Below are 25,740 nucleotides of genomic sequence, written 5' to 3'. Positions count from 1 at the left end.
GCCAGAAGCAAAAAAGGAGACTTTAGATAGAGCCGTAGGTGGGGGTCGAAGCTATGAAGCCCATGGATATGAGTCTTAGATACACCTTAGGAGTGGAGGCAAATGCTTGGGAAAGAAGCAGAATCAAAATCAGGCAGCCAGAATAAAACATTGCATGATACCACTGTTCAGAAAACCCTGCCCATCTGTGGGCTGAGACTGAAAAGTTGTACCAGGAAGCAGGCTCTCTGCCTCAGTTCTGGGGTGGAAACATCACTAGTGAAAAATAAAACTTCAGGACTGAGCAAGGTTGTCCAGGACACACCTGGTGGACCCTTTGGGCTTGGCAGAACCAGCCACAAATTCATCCCATAGGTCTCCAAACCCAGGGCACCCCCACGATTCCAAAGGAAGATGAGCTCTCCAAAGTCTATCAAATGGTGGCACCATGTTTAATGGCTCCATGAAGTGGGGCAGTAGGGAAAAGGGCTTAAAATATGCTGTAAAAGAGGCCCTCTGGAGTTCATATAGTTCACTTATTAATCACTATTGTGTGCCAGGCTCTGTGCCAGACTCTTTCCCATGTATTATCTTGAACCTTCCCAACAAACATATTCTACAGCATATCCTTAATCTGCATGGGGCAGCCTTCCAACCTGGCACAACTCTCAGAAACCTAGACAAAATAATACTCTGATCACATTCCCAAAATCCCATCATCCATCTAGGTGGGACTCATTCACTGGAGTCTTGAAGCTTTTCCATCTCCATATGTGCACACACCTCCACACTCGATCACAAACCCTGGGCAACACAGGACAGTGGGAAGTGCTCTGAAATGGCAGCTTTTTGACTTGGGTTCTTGTCCGGGCAACACTATGTTGACAATCAGACTTTGGTCAAACTACACTACTGAGGTGTTCAGCAGAATAAATAGTAAATGGTAGTCTATAATTTTCATTATTGTTATACATGCCTAACCAAGGGTTCAACATCCTACATATCATGGTTTTTACCAACATGCCACAAAAGCACATGGAACCCTGCTGTATTGCATGGCTGAGGTGTGGAGCAAGAGCCCAGTCTTACCCAAGGCAAATTGGGAATACACTCAGAGACCAGAGGGTGTCACAAATGCTTTTACAGTTCTCCTTTTATACTAAGGTCTGCTCACATGGGTCTGGAAGCTCTCCTCCCCTTGGAATCCCCTCCCTTTTTCCTTTCCCAGTGTTCTTGACCCAGAGCACACACTTCAGTCTCCATGGTTGCTGGCTGACAAATCCCATAGCCCAAGGCTTTAAATGTTTCAGAGTGGAGCAGCAACAAGACAGACAAAGCTCTCTCCTGCCAGTAATAATGACTTCTCTCAGCATACCTTTGATTCTACATTATGCTTAAAGTTTGCCTATTCACCGGAAGACAGAGTGGAGGAAGACAAGGTCCAGGGACAGAGGAATTTGTCCTGCCATGCAAATGTTTTACTATAAATTGATAATCATTTTGGAAAGAAACATTCTGTGCTTTTTATAATTTGGACACAACTGTGCTATACACATTAATGGTATTAGAGCCTCCCCATAAGCATACATTTGATGTCAAATGAAGCCTTGGCCATGACACATAATACTTTGCTTTCTTAGAATTTGAGTGTAATTTGAAAGGCTCAGGCACACTTATTCAAAACCTAATCCCTAAAAATTAAAAGTCCTCCTAGTGGGTGCTTAAAGCCTGCTTGACTTGAATTCTGATAACAATGTTTCTCTCACTGAAATGAGCTGTCAGAAGGAACAGCTGATGCAATGCTTCCTGCCCTGTGCCTCTGACCATTCAAGGCCCTGCTCATCCTCAGAGCAAATGAAGGCAACTTGACCACCATAACTGTTGGTACTCAGAAGGCTTCTCACTTCACTGGAAATCATGGAATTAACTGCCCGGCCATGAGAACTTTCTCCAAGTTGCTCCTCAAAGAAACTTTAATGAAAGCAGTAAAGAGAGATGGGGCATGAAGTTGAGACCTGAGGTAGAGGGAAGATGTAGATAAAGGAAGAAGATTTTTGAAGGCTCTCCTTTAAAATGAGAGGTTGGAGTGGGAAACACTTTAGACAGGTGAATTGCATCCTTCTGTGATACCTTGATGAGGCAGCCTAGGGTGGGGAAGAGACCACCAGAGCCACCGTGGCTCTGCCACGTAATAGCTGGGAGGCCTTGGGAGGGATCTTGCTGACCTCCAGCTTTTTTGTATGGAATGTGATTAATATGGCCTTTTCTAGCAATAAAATTGTAATATTTAACTTCTCTATTCTCTTCCTCTTTATTTTTATTTTTTAAATTGAGATACACTTGATATATTACACTGTATTCACTTTATCTTCCTCTTTAGGCATGTTTTAAAAATGCCTTAATGATGTGCACGTTCACTCGAAATGAAGATGCATGGTGTTGCATACTATGTGCAAGCTCTAAACTCATTTATTCAATGGCCACAAACACACATTCAGACAACTTTACAAAAAGATTCAAATGTTTGAAATGGTGAAAGTTATCCATCTAGATGTTCCACAGGCACCTCGGACTCAGCATCTCTAAGAATTTATCATCCTTCCCTTAAATTCACTTCTCCTGGAAAGCTCATGTCAGCTGATGGCACCACTGTGCCTGTTTTACCATGGCTACAAAACCAAACCATTTTTCTTAACTTCTGCACTCATAGATGATCAGGCCTAATAACTTTATCTTTCCACTTTTTTCAGACACCTTGTCTGAGAAGGGGTAAGGGACACTCATAGCTTAGATTCTCCTCGTCTTTGCTTACCTGGACCACTTCCAGCCATCATCTTGCTCTCCAACATCCACTATCCATTGCTCATGTTGCTGCCACTGTAATCTTCCTGAGCTACCACTCACTCCCCTGTTCAAAACCATTCACTGGCTTTGCTCACACCTTCCCCTGAAGTTCTATGCCCTACTTGCCATGTCATCCCCCTCCTGGCCCCTCATCAGGCTGACTTCCATTCATCCTTTAAGACTCAGGAAGCACAGCATTGCCCCAACTCTCCCGGAAGCTTCCACAAAGCAGCCTCATATCCTACTACCCTTTGTACTATTGCACTCAGTGCCTTGAGTTGTAACTGGGGACTCTCTGAGAACAAAGGTGTGTTCCAATCCTGTTGCTCAGCACAACTCCTGGCCCATTTTAGCTACTTAAAAATTTTAATTCATCCATATTTTCTCTGGGTCCAGAATGTCATTGATCTAAAGCAGAACACAGCTGTGACCCAAGCCGAACTGAAATACATGCCCCCTTCCCTAGACAGACACTGGGGTCTCTGCTGACCACGGAATCTGCATGTGGCAGACACTGTGTTGGGTCAGGCTGGTGCTAACCAACTTGTCTGTGGCAGAGCCATTCTGACAGTCATTTCTGTTTCCAAGGGAAAATCGCATATGGCAGATGATACATTAAGGTAATTATTTTATACAAAGTGTAATCAATTTGCCTATATACTTTATCCCCAGAAAATGATTCTATATAAAGCAAAGTTTATTATTTTGGCCTGGCTAAGAGGCTTTTCCTGGCATAGAAAAAGAAGTTCTCCAGAAACTTTGCCAGAAATTTCCAAATATCACTGAATCTTCAAATATTACACTACGTTAATCAATTTTCATTGACTTCCACTTACGTAGTTGAGTCAATTTCTTTATGAATCACTTCTTTCTTTAGACCTAATTTTTCTCTATTACAAAACAAAAGGGAAGAATCTGATTACTTTTAAGGTCTCTTTCCAGTTTTTAAATAAGACTATTCCAAGATTTGTATTTAGTATTTCACTTTCCATTTGGTTTCTTGTTTTAAGTCAACTTGTGGTTCAGAAATTTAGCAGTAAAATAAATATAAGTTAGAAAATTATTCTTTGTATAGAAATGATTTGTTGTTGTATAGGATTTACCTTTAAATATCAAATTCCAGCATTTATTTAAACTAGATTTTGATTACAAATCCTTGACCTGCACAGCCTGCATTACACAAAGCAACATTTATATCCAGGACTAGCTATATAATCTATGGGAACCAGTACAAAATGAAAATACTGGACCTGTTGTTTCTGAACTTAAAATAAATGGAATCATATGGTATGTATGCGACTGACTTCTATAACCCAGAATTATGTTTAAAATTTGTCCATGTGGTTGTAGGTCTTTCATTCTCATTGATATAGTGTTCTATTGTATTAATATACCCCAGTTGAATTACCATTCTACTGATAATGGACATTGGGTAGTTTCATTTTTGGCTGGTCATGTAATTCTATAATTTACTAAAAATTTCCACCATTCTTAGTTCTCAATAATTTTAGTAAGATGAAAAATAAGTTTGTTTTCTTTGACTGTATAAACAGTGAGGTTGAAATGTCCTTGCATGGGGATTTCAAACAGCCTTGGCCTTTTTATTTCATTGTAGAGGTGAACAATGAGCAGAGGAGAATTTTCTTGTTCCTCCTTTAGCTCAGCTCTACTTGACATTTCAGTCTCAGGTGAAGCTGACTAGCCTACAGAAGAAACAATTGTTATTGTTCATTAGCATCTGCCCAATTGACAGTTGATGACAGAAATGGCTTCTGAGCATATCAGGAAGAGAGCCCTCCAGGACTCAGGAAGTTTGTGATAGGATGTACCTAATCAGACCAGGGGGTGGCTTAGTGATGTAAACAGGTCACACCCTCCAGGAGCTGCAGGCACTTGTATACTGGATAACATACAAGAGATGGTGGTGTTAGGTGGGAGAAAGTGCTTCAGGTCAGCAGGTGAAATATTGTCGCAAGGGATATGGTAATAGACAAAAAGTAGACAAAATTTGGCAATCTAGGTAGGTGGTCTGTGGTTGGACAGTTCATCAAAGAGCACACATAGTTCCTCTCTAGAAGGAACTCAGTAATAGAAGATATGGAATCAGGCCATACCTTCACAATCTGGGCAGAGATTGGTCTCAAGGAGAGCTGGGAGGCACTGCCAGCAACAGGTTTAACTTCCACCCTGAAGGAACTCAAAAGAGGAAGAAAAGACCAGATTCAATGCACAAGTGACTGAAACTCAAGGCAGGTACCCAGGTAAGGACTTAGGTAGCCTCCTTGGACCTAACTGGTACCTCGTCACAAGAACCAAGACACAGAGTAGACTCATCAGTGAGATTGAACAGTGATGTCATCCACGAATCCAATAAACAATTATTGAGCTTCTACCTATATGCCAAGCACTGCACTAGTTGATGGTGGTGAACAAAACATACATGGTCTTTACATCAGTTAGGATACTTTTGGCTGCAAGTAGCAGAGTATATAACTAAAAGTGGCTGAAACAATAGGGGTTAATTAGTAATCTCATGTACAAAGTCTCAAAGTAGGCTGTCCTAAGGTTGCCTCAGTTGCTCACCAAAGTCAGGACTCTGGCTGAACTTCTCCAGTTTCCCTCACAGTTGCAAGGAGGCTGCATTAGCCCCACAAATCACACCTTCACATTGTGGTGCTCAAAGTAGGAAAGAATAAGACAACTTCTTCTTATGCCTATTTTTAAAAATCAGAGTGGCTCATGGTCTCTTCCATTTTCAAAGTCAGTGGCCAGATGTCCTTCTCACAAAGCTATCTCTTTGGTTCTGACTCTTCTGACTCCCTCTTCCCCATTTAATGACACTTGTGATTATAATGGACCCACCTGGCTAACCCGTGACAACTCTACTTCTTAAGCTCATATTATTAGCAACCTTAATCCATTTGCAACCTTAATTCCTGCCTGTTCTGTAACATAACATATCACAAGCTCCAAGGATTGGCATGTGGATAGCCTTGGGAGGACCGTTAATCTGTCTACCTCAAATGGACAAGTGAATAAACAAATTGTGCTATGTCCATGCAATAGAATCCTATGCATCAATGAAAACAAACTTTGATATACAGAATAACTTGGATGAATCTTAGAGATTTTATACTAAGTAAATAAAGACAATCCCAAAAGGTTACATATTTTATGAGTCCATTTGTGGGGCATTATCAAGAAGATAAAGTTATAGTGATAGAGAACAGATCAGTGCATGTCAGGGGACTGAAGGGGGGATGGTATGACAACAAGGTCACAGCACAATGTAGCTGTTATGTTTGGTAATGAACTATGTATATGTTAAAATTCATAGAACTGCACATCAAAAGTAAAAAAAGCCAAGAAAAGCACACTTCATACACACACAGATGCTCACTGTAGTATTGGGTTGGCCCAAAAGTCCGTTATGTTCCTTCTGTACGATGGATCTACTAGTGCTTTGTTATCTCTGACTTCATTCAAAATAATTTTGTTATGGAGTATTGTGACAGCTGGTGTATCAGCATGCATTTTTTAAAATTTTTTTAATTTATTTTTATTTTTTATTTTTAGAGAGGGAAGGGAGGGAGATAGAGAGAGAGAGAAACATCAATGTGCGGTTGCTGGGGGTTATGGCCTGCAACCCAGGCATGTACCCTAGCTGGGAATCGAACCTGGGACACTTTGGTTCCCAGCCCACGCTCAATCCACTGAGCTACGCCAGCCAGGGCTTTCAGCATGCATTTTTTAAAAAACTTATCAAAATTGGTGAATTTTTGTGCCACCATTTTGATATTGAAGATGGAAGAAAATATGCAACATTTTCAGTATATTTTGCTTTATTATTTCAAGGAAGGTACAAATGCAAACAGAACACACAAAAAAAGATTTCTGCAGTGTGTGGAGAAGGTGCTGTGACTGATCGAATATGTCAAAAATGTTTTAGGAAGTTTCTTGGTACTATTGACATTGTGGCCAAATAATTCTTTGCTATGGGGCTGTCTTATGGATTGGAAGATGTTTAGCAGCACCCCTGGCCTCTATCTGCTAGAAGCCAATAGTGGGAGATAGGCGACATACTCAAAATATCCAAATCAATAAAGTTATTGGTGAAAATGAAAAATGTATCTTTTATTTTATGGGGGAAAAAACCAAACCCATGATGGATATTTTGGCCAACTCAATAATTAATACTACGAAGGGAAAGAAATACTGGCCAAAGACGTCACACCACCAGACTCTGGCACTTTGGTGGTAAGTTCACAACAGCTTCTATAGTTTTCACCAAAGCTTCCCTAAAACACTGAATCTATTTGAGCCTCCATTTTCTCACCTCAGAATAAAAATAATATTAACCTTATTGGATCATTAATAAGATGAAATAAAAATGTGTATGTAAATATCCTGACATGAAAGGGTGCTCGATTGTGTCAACTGCTCTGTTTTTGTCAGCCTGTTGGAGTGTGTGAACTCTTGTGCCTTCTTTCTCCCAAACACTGAGAAACTTTTGAACTTGGAATAACCCAGCACTGCGGCGAGTGGAGAGACACATGTTCACAGGAGAGATGGGTAGGAGCCCACAGTACAACAAGGATATCCCTGAGGTGTGACAGCTGCCAACAAATACCTTATGTAAGGTCTATCTGTAAAACGTATTTCATTCTCATTTTCTAATACAAGTGCAATCAGAGGTTTCCATCATTGACATCTATCCAGATATCCTCCGTGCCTTCGTCCAGTCACCCCCACCAGCTTCCCATTCCTACATCTCCCACGTGGACTTTCCGAGTCTCCGAGGTGGACCAGAGGAGAATGGTGATCCATGCATTTATTCTCTTGTTCAAACAGCATCCATTGGATATCTCTGATTGCCAAGCACCAAGCTCCACCTCAGGGATACAAATACAGATCAGCTTCTCTCCCTGATCTGGAGGCGTTCACAGTTTAAGTGTTGAAGGTCACAGGACATGAGGTTGGTGCAGGAAGGTACCACCAATTGTACCACTTTGGATGTTAAAACACAAGAGTTTTCTTTTTATAATTTTTTATTGTATTTTTTCCATTACCATTCAACCCTCTTAAATAAAACACAAGAGGCACTTCTGCTTCTGGGGAAGAAGCACCAGAGGGGGAATGGGGACGTATTCCAGAAAGTCATAATGACAGGAACATGCAGGGAGTGTCTCAGAGCAAAAATGTGATTACATACTTAACGAAAATAACATAACCCCTTATAGTCATATGTTTTAAAGGTTAGCCTAGACTGACTAAGACAAAGCAATGCTGTGGGTTGCCATGGCAGCCTCTACTGAGGTTCTGTGCTCGAGCACCGGGGCTGCAGATGGTCCTGTCTTTCAGTTTTGGAGTAAGAATCCATTTCTTTCCCCATTGAAACATCTAATCCCAGCTTCCAGGCCTTTACATTCATTAAACACACAAACACATCAAATCAGTTAAGAAATATTTAAAGATATTGTTTAAGACGATCTACTAACCACCGCTAAGTAGCTAACAGTAATCCGTTCCAATATTTATTGAGGGCCTCCACGACAGGGCCCCGTGGTAGAATCAGAATGTTTAATTCCCAGTTCTCTCCCTTTGGCACTTCACGTCCCTGGAAAGGAGAAGGAGAGAGCTACAAGGGGGCAGTGAATGCTGCCACTCATTAAGAAGACAGCTGTGACATATCAGAGGGCCTGGTCACAATGGGTAGGGAAAAATTAGAAGTGATTTTACAAAGGCAGTAAAGGTAAAGATGTGGAAGAGAGAAAGGCGAGGAGGAAAGGCACATTTGGAAAGGTTCAAGAACAAGGTTGGCTCCACCTCACAAAGCCAGGAGAGGAATAGGTTTCATTGGAAGGGACATGGACAGTCTGATAACAATATAAGAATGGTAATACTGACCAACAGCCACTGGATTTGGGCTTCAGTGACCTGTTTAATGAAAGGCACAGCTTCAACAGAGAAGTGGACATAGAAAACAGTTGTAAACCAATCCCAATGTAAACCAATGAATTATGAAGACATATTTGACAACTGGAGAGAGTCAATACTATTTGTAGGCAGAAGGAAAGGATTTGGAGTCCAGAGAAAGAAATGATAGTAATTAAACCAGAAGAAGCAAACCAGGACAGAATCACAAAGTTAAGAGAAAAGCCCTGAGAAAAAACAGGTCATCTTCCTCCTTCTGTTAGTTTCTCTTTTTGGACCTGGTTCATTTCCTCTGTGGCTCTTGTTGCAATTTATAATTATCCTCGCTTGTGTATTCACATGTGCATTTGCTTGTTTGGCTGTTTGTTATCAGCTTCCCCTGGATGTGCCCTGAGGGCAGGATTGCAGCCGGCACAGTGTATATACAAAAGTTTCTCAGAAAAGCATCTGTAAACGAAGTGGAAAATGAGGTAAGAAGAAACAAGTGCAGGTGCAGAAAGATGAAGTGGAGAGAGGAGCCTGAGAGACTGTCGAACTCCTTGACCTTCTGTGAGGAGTGGCAGGACCACTTCTGAGAGTGAAAAGGGTCAGCATGGGGTCCGTTGAGGAAAGCTGGAGGTGAACAGTCAGGAGTGAGGAAGAGAGGGTGAAAAGCTGATGGTGTGAGTGGGGACTGGACCAAAGACAAAGGATCTGTGCCTTTCTCCAAAAATTCTTGGCCATCCCGGCAAAGGAGAGACAAAAACAGTTGGGAGTTGCTGGTGGCTGGAACTGGCAAGGCAGGTACAACGGGACAAAGTGGTCTCAAACTCAGTAACCAGTCGACCTCCCATTCCTGACTTACAAGGTCCGGACAGCTATTGTCAACCTTGTCATCTGACGGCACACATTAATGACTAAAATTCTGTGACACACCAAAAAACATATATTTTTGCCAATCTAACCAAAAAGATAGGTATAATTTTGATTCATTCATACTGGATTACTATTGCTATGTTGGCTGTTGTCATTTTTTTTTATTTGATGGCCTAAGGAAAAAGAGGTCAGTGCCCCTGACTAAATAGTCAGGTACTGCATATTTTAAAAATTATTGCGGCACACCAGTGTGCCACAATACACTAGCTGAAAATCGCTGGGTAAGAACAGAACCAACTTATTTAAAAAGGATATTCAGCCATGCCTCCCTTGCAATGTCATCTTCCTCAAAGGTATAGGCCACAGCTTGATGGAAGAACTATCCTTGAGGATCATAATCTGAGCAGTCACTTCAAACCCTTAAAATTTCTGGAACAGGATGAAGGCAAAAAGGCTGTTGGTGGGAGAACCAGAAGTGGCATTTGTTAACTAACGGCAAAATAAAATCTGGGGCATGTCATCAGCTCCCAATTTCTGCAGCTTCCCCGTGTATGACTATTTCTACTCAACAGTAGAGAGTTTCTAATTCAACAGTTCAGGAGCGGGACCCAAGAATCTGCATTTCTAACAAGTTCCCAGGTGATGCTGATGTTGTTTGTCTGGGTACCACTCGGAGAACCACACTTCTAAGGCAAAGGGCTGCCTCTTTATGCTTCTGTATACCACTTTGCTCCTGCCTTGTTGTAACTGGCAGAATCATTTATTTAGTGACTACTAGTTCCAGGCAATATTCTACTTCCCAGAACAGAGCCTGATCCAGACTAGACATTCAGTAAATATTTGTTGAATAAATGAGTAAATAGTGAACAAAACCCAGACATAATCCCTGCCTTCATGGAGTTTACAGACTGGTGGTAGAGTCTACATTAATACTATAATCTCATAAATAAATACATAACTACAAATGGTGATACATGCTAGGAAAACATCTTCCAGTGTGCTGTCAGAGTCCTACTAACTAGGGCATTGAAAAAGCCTGGGGAGGCAGGGGTGCGTGTGGTAAACGGAATCACAACTGACTTTAAATGATTTTACCAGGATGCAAATGCTTGTGGGAGTTATGGGCATGGGGCTCCACAGTCCACCACACTGACCTTCCCTCTAAATTTCAAGGCACCCACCACTGCACTACTGGGCAAACAATAAGTGCTCTGCAATTGTTAACTGACTGATGATACACCAGTATACTGATGATTCACTCAGCAACTAGCTAACTGGTTCTGGGACAGTCAGCGAAGCAGTTTGGACTACAAGCTAGTCATCTGTAAAATAATGGAGGTGGTTTCTATCACTATTCCTGTACCGGGGTTCAAACCCCAGTTCCAACTGTGCACTGGAACCCTCTGGGGTGCTCCGAGGTGAGGCCTGGATCCCAGTCCCAGAGACACCAGTTTAACAGGTGTGGTGTGCAGCCTGGAAACTGGTGTTTTTAAAAACTCCCCCAAGTGATTCTAATGTGTAATCCAGGTGGAGAGTTAGCAGGTTTAAAGGGGTTCTAAGTGATGCCTGTAATTGGTTGCAGTAGCTAAGTTCTACGATATCATGAGTTAAAACCCTAACATCAGAAGTCTTCATTCTTGGTTTCTAAATATAATTCAATTTTAGCTAAGATGGGTTTCATTTTAAATGAGCCTCTCAGAATGAAGCTATGTTTCAACATAATTACAGCTTCTCTCTCTTGGGTTTTTAGAAAAATGCTCAGAATTGTATTCAATTTGAACTCTAACTGAAAGGTAACATAAACAAGATCTTGGTAAAAGCTCCTTCCTTCCAGATGCTGCAGGTCTTGCTGATGGCACCTGTTACTGTTTTGTTCAAGAGTTCTCCAGAGTGGCTCCAAGCTGAAACCAGAGAGTGGCTGAAGAGGTGCTCTTCACTACGAAAATCCTGTCCCTGTTACTTTTTAGATTCTGTGAAGAAGACCCCTGTTTTGAAATATTTGTATTCAGTAGGTTTTTCCCCATCTTGACTTGGTTAATTAGTCTAAGGCTTGTGATTTAAGATTGGTTTATTTGCTGCCAGTTACACTGATCCACAGGGGAAACACCACAACACCACCTGGGCCCCAGTGACCTTGCCCGACATCTCTGTCAGCTCCTCCCATTTTATGACACTTTGTCTCTGAGATCTCCTCCCATCCAGGAGTGTGCTGGCAAGTATTTACCAACCTGTTCTTGGGCCTAGGGCTGAGGAACCCTGATTGTAGTGTTTGCCTTTTTCTTTGGTGTAAATACTCCCATCCCAGCCTGTTTTAACCTATGAGCATGTCCCTGAACACAGACTTTAGAAGAAATATGCATTATGGGCTTTCATGACCTGGTGCCAGCCAGCTCCAGCCTACCTCTGTGCCCACCTGTGAGGCCCTCCCTAGGTAGAAGAATACAACCTGGTTGTTTGTTGTTTGGTGTCAAGTAGTTCATTCTTCCATATCTTTCTTCTAAACCCACCTTCCCACCCTCTGTCCCCATCAACACTTATACATATGCCTGTTCCCTCAAGGTCCTTCTGCTCATTCCAAACAAGAAGGCTTTGATAGACACCAAAGGTAGATTTAGACATTTTGTGGACTAGATTTCTGCATTTGCTACCACCAATTGCATGCTTAAGCAGGTTACCTAACTTCTCAGAGCCTCAGTTCTTCCTTACTAAAACAGGGATGGACAATATTCACCTTTGACAATTGTTAAGCAAGGAAGATGCATGGTAAGCAGTGCTTCTCAGTCTTGAGTGTGCATCAGAATCACCTGGAGAGCTTGTTAAAACACAGGGTGCCGACCCCTGACACATGCACACTGAGTTTCTGATTCAGAAGGTCTGAGTGTCTGCATTTCTGACAAGCTCCCAGGTGATGCTGAAGCTGCCTTCTGGAAACCACACTTTGAGTAGCACTGTGATAAAGCACCTCGTGAATTTTTAAATGCCATGTAAACATAAAGAGTTTTTCAAAGAGGAGGACTGTGGCTTAATGCCTCATCTGTCTTGGCCCTGGAGGATGTGTGCATTTATGTGAGTTCTTCAGGAAGATGCAATCCTGTAGTGGCTTTGGTAGAAGAATGAATTCTGTGCATTTCAACAGAGGGTTGAATGGGTTACACACTGAGATTCAGGGATGCTGGAAGGGCACCATGTGGCTCAGAATTCCCTCCTCTGAGGACTTCCTCAACCCCTGGAAAGTGAGAGTCACACGTTACATGTCCATGGGATGTTACAAGACCACAGGCCCAGCCCTACTCCAGTGCCTCCCTGTTCAGGGCATGGCTTCATCATCCAACTCATTTCCAGGCCAGAATCAAGTTTTGTTCATTTTACCATCAAACTATCTTTTGGTTTCATTCTCTTCTGCCCATTGCACCACCACCATCACCACTGAGGACAAGCTTCTGTCTTCTCTCTGCACAGTTGCTACAGTGGCTTAGCTTGTCCACTTGCACTTAACTCTGTCCCTCTTTAGAGCACTCTTACTCTGTAGGCAGAGTGATGGTCTTACAGTGCAAGGGATCACATCTCCACCATCCACAATGACTTGTTTCTTGATCTCAAGGAAAAGACAAGACTTCTGAATGTGGCCTGGAGGACTCTGTGAGCTGGCCCCTCTAAATCCCTCTACCCTCACTTCAGGCAATTCTAGCCACACAGTGGTCAAGGGAAAACCTAGAGGGAGATTTAAGCAATAAAAAAAATTTCCTTGCAATGTTTGTAAGACAGTGCAACCTTCAGAAGAATGGAACACCCTAAATAAAGGATCAAGTGGGTATTGAAAGAAAAATACTATAAGGTTACAAATCAGTCTGATTGCTATTTTCATTGCTCAAAAACTGTTCTTCACTTGCTTTTTATATCTGCAAGGATCATTATATATCTGAAAACATCAAAGTTATGAATGAGATAAAATTGTTTTTAACTTTCAGGAAGGGGCTCAAGGCTTTATCATGAAGACTAGGATTTTCAATGGCATGTTTCTGATTTTTTTTTTGTGGTCATCTCATGATGCAAAGCTGCTTTTGTTTCCCCCTCTGACGGCATGTGCAATGTGCACCCTTAGTTATAAATGAGTTTAGGGCTTCCACGACATCATTCCCATTTGACTGATGATGAAATCAAGGCTCAAAAACATGTTGCCACAGCCTACGTGAGCAAGCAGAGGAATGGAAGCTCAGTCCCTCCCAGCTGGGTCACATGCCCTCTGGCTCTAAGGGCCTAATGAATCCTTCCCAGTGGAGGGTCAGGTGCACTGCAAACTCATATAAAACATTTCAGGAGGGGAGGGGGATGAAAGGAAGAGATGATCTTTCACAAGCTGTCCTCAACCATCTGGTTTGGATAATGTCAAATCAGATAGTCCCCAGACCTTGAAAAGGGCAGAGACTGTGAACTCTGCATTTGCATAACAGATGCAAAACTCCTAGATATCTTTGTTCTTGTTCTCACTGCTTAGAGATAAGCAGACATCAAAGTAGACTGACAATATTGCTGTTTGTTTAAAGCTTTAAGTTTGAGGAGCTGGCTCCTGTTTGACTTCACACAATAAAATGTTAATTGAACTTCACAGTTGAAAAAAGTAAGAATACCTTATTTGCATAATGGCAAATGTGTCGGGTCTTCAATAAATCTTTGATGTCAAGACTCAGTGTGGAGCTCCATGGTTATAGTGGCTGGAACATTTGAAGCAGCATTTTCTCCAAGCTTCCTTTGAAAGTATCAGTTCTGGATTTAATCCTATGGGCTCCTCTATACTTATGGTATGTGATTTGATGGAAGAAGCACAGCTTGCCCTAGTTTTGGCTTGAACAGTGTCTCAAAAACTCTAGTCTCTGCAATTTATATTCACCTGCAAACCAAATGACATACACTTATGCTTAATTACCTCCTTGTGTTGGCCAGAATTTAGTGCCTAAGTTGATTAGAAGGAGATGGCTCTGAGCTCATTCCACTTCAAAAAATTCTCTCCAACTTCATTCCTAGTACCTCCCTGCTGACTCTGCATCCCTGTGGGTTTGTGGAGGGAGGGGAAAGTGAGGGAGAAGAGCATCATTTTGGATGAGTGGAGATAGGTACAGTGTTTCAAACAGTTGTTCTAACCCCAGGTCTCCTGGACAAGAAAATCCAAAGACATAAAGCCTCCCAAAAGGATAGCATGGGTCATAGCAGTTGTCTGGGCATGAATACCCCTGCCAAGTAATGAGTGAACTGTACTTCCAAAGGACACTGGGAGATGGTAGGGACATGGACATAGCTGGCATACCTCTATGGGCACACATGCTTGTAAAGCAGAGAGGCACCCATAAGGTCCCTGAGGCATCATGGCCTCAAGGACAATTTTCCTTAAAATGTTCAAATGACCCCAAGATGCCTGAGAATGAAGCTGCAGGTGCAAGCTATACAAAGTAAGCCTTACCAAAGAAGACCAAAACCACCAGGGAGCTGAAAAACAGCTGAACAAAGGGTTCAGGAAAGTCTAGAATTTAAATGAAACTGCTTTTTGCATTATTAAGGTTGCATTGTTAAAGTGTGCCACCCAGCCACACTCCCCATTTACTGTGGGAACTGATGACCTCCCACAAATCCACATGGTTATAGGAGGCAGTAGGAGAAGAACCTCCCTGATTTGGGCCAGTGGATATGAGATTCCAGGCAGTCTAGGCCTTCTGTCTTTCAGCGAGGAGATGCAAACCAGGGAATTATTGGCAGTGCTTATTCTGCCATGTGGACTGGAAAATCGAGACAGGTGGTTTGGAGCAAGAAGAAAGAATGAAGAAGTTACACTGAGAAAAATGGGGACAAGAGACACAGTGGGAAAATATCCTGGTTCTCAACAGCTTTCCTCGCTTCCTGGGTTCCTGCCACCCAACTGGCCCCTGCCTTTGGGCTGTCTGGGATACCCTCAACTTTTTATATTCAGTCCAGTTTTTACCTAGGCTAATGCCAGTGGTATTCTTCTACATGATTCTCCTGATTATAACAGAAGCCAAAGTATGTCATTTATATATGCAATACTAGTTACAAGTCAAGAACAATAGTCCTGTGGAAATAAATGAAGACCACCCAAATGAGAACAAAGAAAAGCTATTAATTCATAGTCTGGCATAGCAAGGGAGTCAGCACCATTACTTGCATTTGGCAGAAACTCAAATGCAAGCAACAAAATAGAAAAAAAGCTTTGCAGTGAGAAAAGAAAAGACTTCAGGTATGCCCTGTTTGGGGGTTGTTAGTATGAGATGCTGGAGGTGTGCTAATTAGAAGCAGGGCATACTATCTGATTTGTTTGGGGAGTATGTGTGACTTTCTATGGTTGGTCCTGAGAATAAAAAAATAGAAAAGCTGGCAATTATTGACTGGATCCTGATTCTTCTAGGTCAGCTACTACAAAGTTCTTTTGTTGTATATGGTCTGACCATTATCTGTTTATATGTTTAGTCTCTCAGAACAAATATTCATTGAATATCTCCTAACTGGTGAAACTGACAGTCTCACTCCTGGCTGCAGATTAGAAGTGCCTGTGAAGCTTTAAAAGCGACCACCTGGCCCGATGAAACTTGAACTTCTGGGGAAGGTGTCTGGGGAGCCCAGACATCGTACTTCCAACAGTTCCCCAGGTGACCCCAAAGCACAGCCCTGGCCAACACTCAAACACGTGGAGAATTGACACAATCCTTGGTAAGGCTGCTTACTTCTCCACTGGTCCTCTTTTCTAGAAGACACATGATTGCGAGGGCTTACAAAAAATGGGCACAGTGGGAAAACTTAGAAGCCACATAATAAGAAAAGTGGCTTTACGAGGCATGGGGTAGCCACCTAATACTTTTTAAAATAAAAGTGTGTCCTAGAATAAATGCATTTCCTAATTTTTTGTGTGTGTATTTCTAAGGCTATTCCCTGGTAGCAAAGGCTCCATGGGGTTTTTAAGTGAAGATGGAAGATCCTGCATAGTAAGAGCTATCATTTATTCATCACATTTCATGCTCTAGACATTATGCTCAGCACTTCGTGTATTATCCCATTTAGGCTACACCATTTATCTCACAAACTTAAACAGAAATGTAGATGGACTCCAGAGAACATATTTACTCCCAACTTATCATATACTTATTTGATTAACAAGCATTTATTAAGCAATTGCTATGTGCCAACACTAGTATACATTCTAGGAATGTAATAGGATGATAAACATGGTTTTTAAAATAATGGAGCTTAAAGATAATGTGAGAGGTTAACATTAATAAAATATTCATATGCTATATCATTACAATTTGTATTAGGGTTTTGAAGCAAAGGTATAGAGAGCTAATAATTGATAAGCTCTTCCAGTAAAGGCTCAAAGAGTAAGCATTTTAGGCTTGCAGACCATACAGTCTCTGTTGCAACTACTCGACCCTAACATTGCATTGCAAAAACTGCCATAAACAGTATGTAAATGAGCAGGTTTGGCTGTGCTCCAATAAAACTTTATTTCTAAAAACAGGAGGTTGGCTGGATTTGGCCAGAAGGGCCACAGTTCACAGACCTCTGGATCATACCATTGAGATTTAATCTACTTTGAGGAGTGAAGGAAGACTGGATTGTGTCAACAGTGAGTCTTCTATAGTGTGGCCTCCAGACAAAACAAATGTGGTGCCTGGATGCAACCACCTGGTGTTGGATGATGCTATCATTCATCCATGCTTTTATCCACTCACCAAACACGTGCTCGGTGTTCACTACACATCAGCCACTCTTTGAGACAGAAAAGAGTAGGAAATGCACCCCATCCCTCCTCAGAAGCTCGGTATTTAGTGGAGAGCAGACTCACAAATAGACAATTACAATACAATAACAATGTCTGCATTGTCCTGAATTTCAGATCCTGTGTGATGCCCTGCACAATATGTGTTTTATTTTGTGGCAAGCACATTATACTCTATGTGTCTATAAAACAACATTTAGTATTAGAAATCTTGGTAAACAGTTGTTGGGTTTTTCTCCCCCCAAAACTGGAAAATCTTATCATGGTAACTGAAGATAGAACAAACAGCCACTTTAATATCTGGCTAATTTATCATGTCATAGAACAGGTGTGGGAAGAAAATGATGGTCTGAAACAATCAGGAAAACAATCATGTTAAAAAAAGAATTTATAAAGGGAGCCCACTAAGAGGACTAACTTAGCTATTTTATTTTGGTCATTAATAATCATAAATAAATGAGCTGAAGATTGCCAGAATAATCAAGATGATTAACCTTCTGCCAAGTCATAAGACAGCCCAATGCAGCTCTTAGGATGTGTGACAAATGTAATTCAAGGGGCCACCTCCAAAGGGCTTAGTTAAAAGGCATGAGCTATGGTGCTATGAAGAGTTATAATAAATTAAGCAGCTCAGTGTAGAACAGTGGTTTTTAAACCTGAGTCCACATCAGCATTACCCGGAGGGCTTGTTAAAACTCAGGTTGCTGAGTGCCACCCCCATGCCGCCAAGATTCTAAAACAGCAGATCTAGCATAAGGCCCCAAATTTTGAATTCCTATTCAGCTTCCTGATGCTACGGATGCTGCTGCTCAGGGACCATACTGTGGCTATGGACCCGGGGTGTATATTAATGCCACTCGGGGAGCTTTTTACACGTTTCCAGACCTTTACAAAACAATTAAATCATAATTTTCAGAGGTATGCCATAGGCTTAGGTATTTTTTGAAGTTCTGCAAGTAATCCACTGTGTAGCCAGACATGAGAACCACTAGGTAAGGTAAATGCCAGCAATAAACATTAGTAACTCTGAATGTATATGAGAATGATTATGTGGCAGAGAAGAAAATAAAAATTAAGAATTTAAGCCCTGAGAGCCTCAATCAAAATCCCAAATGGGACCTTCAGAAATGGGTGTCATATTTTGGGGTAATTTAGAGTTTCAGAAGATTCCAGATAAAAAAAACCTAGCATGGGAATTTTACTGAAATCTAATTTGCAGGAGAGAGTGGGGCTTGAATGAGCACTTAGGATGGGTAGCTGCAGAATTGAATAACCTGGAGAAAATTAATAAATCACCTCCTAAAACATGAACACCCACTAGACAGGAGTAAACTTTAATCTAGTTGCACACACGTGCAGTATTCTCTCTCTGTAAAAGATGCTCTAATGTCAGTGCCTCTGAACTCCAGCTCCTTCTGAGGCACACAGCTGTGCAGCAGGTTTTGTCTAGATGAGCAAGATTTTCCTTTTTTTTTTGTCCCACCCATTCTTATCCAACCTGACAACAAAGATAGCCAATCATCTGCCTATAACAAGTTGTCCTGAGGCCTGGGATTCTGCCCAAACAGAGACGATAGACATTTGTTAAACCAGTCAGATTTCCTCTCTCATTATTGGGTTTGGAAATAAGGAAAGAAAAGACAAGTGGAGGTGCGAGGTAGATGTGGGTGGACATCCCTGAAGGAGTGGGTGCACTAGAGAAGCTGGTCCTGGTAGTGGGGGATCCAAAGGGCAGACTGAAACACCTTGAACTGCCTCAGAACCCAGTCCCTCTCCACCTCCTGGCTTTAGAAGACCAAACCCACTGAATGGATTTGCATGAAAGTCCTCATCTGTCTTTGTCCCAAATGTACTTTAGAATGACTACCCCATATCTGAATCACCTGAGACTTGGCTACTCTTGAACAAGACAGTAAGTAGCCTAACTGTCAGGAGTCTGTCACACCGGCAAGTTCCAGCTTCCCTTCAGAGACCATGCTTCTCAGTCCTCTCCTTCCATACTTATGCTCATTCCCTGTGTGGGCCTGTCATGGCATGTTATGGGCATGATCTTGTCTGAGCACAAGCTCAGTTTGTTTAGGAGCTTTGAAATTTAACTTCTCTGGTGTCAGGGTCTCTGTCTTGTTCTTTGGCTTTATTTTGGGCCCTTTTATACCTCATAGGATTGTGAAGAAGATAAAGCAGAAAATAGTCAAGCATCTAACAGAATCATGTGTGTGTGTGTGTGTTTATGTATATACTCTGAAGTCCGACAGCCTGGGGTTAAATTTCAGCTCTACATCTTCTCGGCTTTGTGACCTCCAGTGGGTGGGGCTAGTGATAGAACGCCCCCCCCCCATTAAGTTGGGAAAAATAAGTGAAATACATATGTAAACATCTTAGCCCACTACCTAGTACAATGTACACATTCCATCAGTGCCAGATATGGTTATTGTGCAAATACAAGAGATTATTTCCCCATCTAAAGGGCTATCTGAAAAGGAACGGATTTTCACAGTTAGAAGTTAGTAAAATTGCCTGACAATCAGATTGGCTTCTCAGTATAGGTCTCTTGCCTATAACTAGGAGTTAAGTTAGAGTTGCAGCAACAGGAAGCCATCTGGAACCTTGGGATAAGCAGCAGTGAATCATTCTTCAGCCTCTGAGGGACTCTGTGAACTTCATCTAGGAAGTGAGGCTGCCCCATGGGCAATTAAAATACAGTGAAGGAGATAAGAAAAGCTCCACTAATTAAAACATAGCACATGTGGTCATGAGGGACTCATCAGCCTACCTGTGATCTCACACTTGCCTCATCTGCTCTGCAATTTCAGGCACTAGTCCTGCCTTCTGGGACGGGGTACAGGCACATGAGGTTCCAGGAGGGAAAAACCAAGTGAGAGAAGCCCTCCAGACATAAACTCTTTAATCCTGACATCGGGTAGCAAGCAAGCCTTCTTCAGCAAGTGAACTCACACAGTCAAAAGACTTGTGCCAGATCAGAGTGACTAAAGTTGTCTTTAACAACTCCAAATATATACAAGAAGGAAGAGATGACTATGGAAATGTCCACATTTGCAAAGCTCTTGGAAACAGAGAAGTAAATCTTACTAGGCTTCCATACATAAAAGTCTGGGCTGCCAGTTCTTCTAGATGCTGATCCTTCACATAAAAGATTTAAATATTTTAATTGCTAAATACATATAAAATGACTGCAATAAACTTTCAGTGTTCCTAAATGGATGGAAGAAGTGTTTTCATGCCTGGATTGCTAAATAAATTAGAATATAATAACATTCTCACTTTTAAAAGTAAACTGAATAAAATAAAATGTTATATGACAGATTATAACCACTTAGACTAGCTAGGACAGTAAGAGCGTCCTACTAAAATGTCCTGTATTGAAGCAGAGTCCTAGGTCTATGCCAATAGGGTAGCCATGAACCACAAGTGCAGCCACATGAGCAGCAAAATGTGGTCACCATGCCTGAGATACAGAACATTTAACTTTACTTAACTTAAACTTAAATAGCCACACGGGCTAGTGGTTACCATTTTGGAAGTTGTGTAAGAATCAGAGATCGGGTTAAATCTGAGCTAACCCAATCATGTACCTTGCATGCAACATCTCAGAATTAACACAAGTTATTTACCTATCATTCGTCTTCTCAAAATAGAAAAGTAAATAGTGTCCACTCCCCAAACACATGCAAAACAAAAACTGGTCATCTGAGCTTTCTTTTTTTTTTAAAGATTTTATTTATTTATTTTTGGGGGTGGGAAGGAATGGGGGGAGAGAGAGAGAGAGGGAGAGGCAGAGAGAGAGAGAGAAACATCAATGTGCGGTTGCTGGGGGTTATGGCCTGCAACCCAGGAATGTACCCTAGCTGGGAATTGAACCTGGGACACTTTGGTTCCCAGCCCGCGCTCAATCCACTGAGCTACACCAGCCAGGGCTTGAGCTTTCTGATTAAGCTCAGCTTTCAGGTAAACAGGCAATTGCCATATATTGAGTTGGCCAAAAAATCCAGCTGCACTAGATTGTCATGAAAAATAAATTAATTGATAACCAAAGAAGATTTTGCTATAGATCACTATCCTTAAACTCATATTAAAATTGAAAGAAAGCTTCTCATACTTATGATGCCCCCACAGACTGGCACCTGAACACAAGAGCTCTGAACTCCCTTTACCACTATGACAGAGTTGAGGAGCTGTGACAGAGACTGGCCTGCAAAGTCTAAAATAATTTTACCTGGCCCTTTAAGAAAAAGTTTGCCAACCTGTGGTAATTCCCAATCAATTACCACAATACTGCACCATTAGTCTGATAATTGAGGTAAGTATCAAGTGCTATGGGTATCAAGGAGTTTATAACTAGAGGGTGCAGGGAAAGCTTCCCAGAAGACTGGATCTTGAAGGATAAATAGTTGAAGAATATGGTATGTTTGTGCTAAACTGTGTCCCATCCAAAACTCCTATGTTGAAGTCCTAACCTCCCAGTAACTCAAAATGTGACTATTTACTTGTATAGTGTCATTGAAGAGGTGATTAAGTTAAAACGAGGCCATTAAGACAAGTTCTAAACAAATCAGACCAGTTTATAAGAAGAAGAGATTTGGACATGCAGGGAGACACCAGAGACACACAGGGGGACAACTGCGGCTGTCTGCAGGGCTCCGAGAGAGGCCTCAGAAGAAATCAAACCAGCTGACACCTTGATCTTGGAGTTCTGTTGTTTAAGCCCCAGTAGTCTGTGGTATTTTATGGTAGCCCTAGCAAAACAACACAGCTGTAGAAGAGGGTGTTATTACAGATCAGGAGAATCAATATGGCCAGAGCCTCTGGGTATGAATAGCTATGACATTTTCAACAAATGGTAAACATGTGTCTTTGGAGAATTGTGAGTACTTATGCAGGAAGTGAGGGGAAAAGACACAATGGACAAGGGACTCAATGCTCAAGCATTCATTTTATCCCCTGGGCAGATAATAAGCTTGTAGAATTTGCTTTCTAGAATGGTAATTCTGATGGTAGATAAGAGAACAGGGTCAAGAAGACCAGTTGGGAAGGTTAAACTGGAGATAAGGAAAACCTGAATGATGGTATATGGCCCAAGGAGCACAGAATGGTAAGCGAATTTAAGAGACATTTCTGAGGAAAACAAAAAGATTTTGTTGGCCAGTTAGATTTGAAAGGAATGGTACAGCAAAACTCTGGCCTCTGTAAAATCAAATTGAAAAATTAAATTAAAAGTAAATTGAAACTGGTCCCTTACCCAACTGTATATTTATTTCTAGCCCAGAAATGACAGGAAATGCTATTTTAAAAGGCCAAGTAAACTATACTTTTTAAGTTTCAAGATGGAAAACTTAAAAGAACTTCTAGATAGAGAAAATCAGGTCTTTTATAAATGAAAGCAGAAAAAAATGATAGATGAGATGGTTAGTTAGAACTACACTGAACAAGGAAACATAGTTTATCAGTGGAAGTGTTGGAATGATGGGTGCGTGTATATGGGGGCAGGGAGGGGGGGTCTGACCAAACAAATGGAGATGGCAGCCTTAAAAATGAGCTCTGCCTTTGTGAGACTGGATTAGAAATTTATTATTTTAATATAAATTTTCAACTGATGCCAGAGTTTTAAAATTACAGCATCATTGCACAAAATATGGGTGTTTTGTCCTGCATTAAAACATTTGCTCTTAATAATGTGATGTTCTTTGAAATGGATACCCTAATTATGCAGATGTTCATTCCTGAATGAAATATAGCCAAAGAAGAACCAGCCCAGCCAGACGTAGCACTTTGAAGACACCCTCCTTTCCAGAGGTCTTACTTGAAGAATTTCAGGAATCAAAAAGAGCAAATTCTCAGTTGTTTAAAAGAACATTTCCTTGTTTTTTAACCAACATATCCATTGTGAGTTGTCAAAGTTGCTAGCTGTCATAGTAGAAGGAAAAGAGGATTTGGAAAAACATATACTGACTCTTGAGTTTCTACCCCCAAAGATGCACCTCATTGCCAAAGCATGTTACGTGGCCACACTTAACTTCCCACAGGTGGAAAAAAATCCTATCATGTGCTAAGAAGGAGAGGGTGCTGGAATATCTATGAAACAGAACATTTGTGAAAAGTCTTAATGGATACCAGGGCAGAAGATGTCTCAGGGTCTCAAAGCACTGCCAGTAAGTAAGGTGTACTTTATATTTTTCTGTGAAATAAAGCTCAAAAAGTTTTGGCAAAAAGCCCTAAGTGATCATGTCAATGAAATTTGAAAGGTATGCAAGAAAGTCTATTTGTATTATTCATTTATAATCTTGAAGAAAGTAATAATGCCCAAAGAGTATTCTAACAATAATAGCTAACATTTACTGAATGCTGAACACATGCCAGGCTCTGTTCTAAGGGCTTTGCATGTATTGACTAATTTTATACTCATACCAGCCTATGAAAAGGCCACAATTATTATCCCCAATTTACAGATAAGTAATCCAAGGCATAATGAGATTAACTAACTTTTTCAAAGCCACATAGCTAGTAATTGACAAAGAAAAATATCAAACCAAGCAAAATACCTCCAGAGCTAGCTTGCTAAATTACTTATTACTTGCACAATTAACAAATAAAACTAAATTCACATTTAATTAAAGGAGCATTTCAGTAGCTGGGAGAATTAAGCCAAATTATCATTTGAAATTCCATTTTCATTGCATTCCAAATTCTATCAACATTTCAATATTTATATGTTTAATAACACTAGATATTTACACTAAATTATTACATCGTCTTCATCCATGTCACAATCAGGAACCATGTATTTTTAAAACACCCTATTTTTCTAAATAAGTCATTTAATATTTGCAGTACTAAAGAGATTTGGTACTTTATCTGATATTTACCTTACTGACTATAAGGGGCCAAATTTCTTCAGATCAGTGTAGTGAACAATTACTGCTCTAACTACATAGAACCATTTCTACCCCTCCATTACTTTCTCCTGAAAATAGCCTCTTCCATCTCTTTTCCCCTACTCTATCAACACAAAAACCTCTGGACCAATCATCTTATATAAGTAATGTTAGTTGGTCTAGGGGAAGGTGGTCTGGGCCAATCACCTCTCAGAACCTGTCCTGGCCAGCAGACTGGTTCCAGAGTGAGCATTTAATCCAAGCTGGGCCTCTCAGAGTCCTTTGCCAGGTATTTAGTAAGTGAAAACAAGTTGAGTCCATCTCTTCCCAGGGAACTAAAACTATAAACGAAAAGCTCGGGTAACTCCAGGCAACAGCCGCGTTCTTGTTTCATGTGAGCAGAGCAAGCCAGTTGAAAGAGTGAGGAAGAGAGAACTTAGGCAGAAAAATAAAGACATGAACAAGCAAAGAGAGAGGCCTGCCTGAGATTGGCTTCTGAGCCCCACTGCTGCCCTTGAGATCCATGACACACCACAAGGTCCTTGCTTCCACTGCTGTTACTTGACTTTCTGTCATTTGCAACCAAAATAGTCCTCATCAATACAATCAACTTCTAAAATGGTAATCCAACCACTATGTTATTGAAAGATTTCAAAAGGGAACATACGTGTATTTGTAATAACGATGGCTTATGAGCCACCAAAGAAAATACAATGATCCAAGTTGAACAGAAGATTGAAGGAATGCCATGATGACTGATTACATAATGCAACCTCAGGAAAAGGGGTGATTCCAGATTTTCTCTAATTTTTGCCTATCCTGGCAAAAGGATAGGACCACACAGTATCTACAACCTATTCAGAAAGAAGAAATGGTAGGATAAAAATCATTTAAAGCATGCTATCAAGTGACTGAAACCCCAGTTCCTAGCATCCCTAGTAGAAGGCAAAATTTCAGGGATCTCCTTCTCTAAATCTCTCTTATGGAATGTTTATTCCTTTGAGATTTTGATGGGATTATATCTTCCTGGGCAGATTCGATATGTGTTTTTTCCAACACCACCAAGCAATTGTCCATTTCTCAGCTGAATGGGTGTCCTACCATTTAACTCAATTCTAACACTATCTACTATCTGGAGATAGTGCCAAAACCCATAGGTTAAGGACTAAGTTCCACAAAGTCATACCCCTACCACTTCAGGGGCTAATTGTAAGCCCAGGTGCTTCTGAACTACTGGCTATAGATCAGATTCCTACCACCCTCTCCTGGGGTTCAAGTAATTTGATAGATCAGCTCACAAAACTCAGAGACATGTACTTACAGTCACCAGTTTATTATAAAGGCTATTATAAAGGATGCAGATGAACATCCAGATGAAGTACATAGGGCAAGGTACACGGGAAAGGGCTCAGAGCTTCTACAGTCTCTGGATGCACTGCTCTCCTAGCACTTCCATGT

Source organism: Phyllostomus hastatus, unplaced genomic scaffold (genome assembly GCF_019186645.2).
Source record: "Phyllostomus hastatus isolate PE091 unplaced genomic scaffold, TTU_PhHast_1.1 phas_scaffold_129, whole genome shotgun sequence".
NCBI lineage: Eukaryota > Metazoa > Chordata > Mammalia > Chiroptera > Phyllostomidae > Phyllostomus > Phyllostomus hastatus.
This window is presented reverse-complemented; position numbering follows the sequence as displayed.